The following is a 1,507-nucleotide window of genomic DNA, read 5'->3' on the forward strand; positions in this document are numbered from 1 at the left end:
CCGCTTCCCGGCAGCCTCCGCGCGGGCCTTTGGCCCTCCCGCCCGCCCTCGGCCCGCCCATTGGCCGCCTCAGGCACCGCCTCGCCTGGCCTGGCCTGGCCTGGCCTGGCCTGGCCTAGACTCGCCTCGCCTCCTCACACCCCTCGTTCTCCCCCGCAGTGACCCCTATTTCACTCACTCAGTCGTACTTATTAAGCGCTTACTATGTGCAGAGCACTGGACAATTCTGCAAGAGAGACAATAATAATAATGTTGGCATTCGTTAAGCGCTTACTAGGTGCAGAGCACTGGACTAAGTGCTTGCAATGGACAATTCGGCCACAGAGACAATAATAATAATGTTGGCATTTGCTAAGCGCTTATTAGGTGCAGAGCACTGGACTAAGCGATTGCAATGGACAAGTCGGCAACAGAGACAATAATAATAAGTTGGCATTTGCTAAGCGCTTACTAGGTGCAGAGCACTGGACTAAGTGCCTGCAATGGACAAGTCGGCAACAGAGACAATAATAATAATGCTGGTGTTTGTTAAGCGCTTACTATGTGCAGAGCACTGGACAATTCTGCAACAGAGACAATAATGTTGGCATTCGTTAAGCGCTCACTAGGTGCAGAGCACTGGACTAAGTGCTTGCAATGGACATTTCAGCCACAGAGACAATAATAATAATGTTGGCATTTGCTAAGCACTTACTAGGTGCAGAGCATTGGACTAAGCGCTTGCAATGGACAACTCGGCCACAGAGACAATAATAATAATGTTGGTACTTGTTAAGTGCTTACTATGTGCAGAGCACTGGACTAAGTGCTTGCAATGGACAACTCGGCCACAGAGACAATAATAATAATAATGTTGGTGTTTGTTAAGTGCTTACTATGTGCAGAGCAATGGACTAAGCGCCTGCAATGGACAAGTCGGCCACAGAGACAGTAATAATAATAATGTTGGTACTTGTTAAGCGCTTACTATGTGCAGAGCACTGGACTAAACGCTTGCAATGGTCAAGTCGACAACAGAGACAATAATAATAATAATGTTGCTATTTGGTAAGTGCTTACTGTGTGCAGAGCACTGGGCTAAGCACTTGCAATGGACAATTCGGCCACAGAGACAATAATAATAATAATGTTGCTATTTGTTAAGTGCTTACTATGTGCAGAGCACTGGGCTAAGCACTTGCAATGGACAATTCGGCCACAGAGACAATAATAATAATAATGTTGGTGTTTGTTAAGTGCTTACTATGTGCAGAGCACTGGACTAAGCGCTTGCAATGGACACGTCGGCAACAGAGACAATAATAATAATAATGTTGGTATTTGTTAAGTGCTTGCTATGTGCAAGGCACTGGACTAAGCACTTGCAATGGACAACTCGGCAACAGAGAGAATAATAATAATAATGTTGGTGTTTGTTAAGCACTTACTATGTGTAGAGCACTGGACTAAGTGCTTGCAATGGACAATTCGGCCACAGAGACAATAATAATAATAATGTTGGTGTTTG

Source organism: Ornithorhynchus anatinus, chromosome 9 (genome assembly GCF_004115215.2).
Source record: "Ornithorhynchus anatinus isolate Pmale09 chromosome 9, mOrnAna1.pri.v4, whole genome shotgun sequence".
In the NCBI taxonomy this organism is placed as follows: domain Eukaryota; kingdom Metazoa; phylum Chordata; class Mammalia; order Monotremata; family Ornithorhynchidae; genus Ornithorhynchus; species Ornithorhynchus anatinus.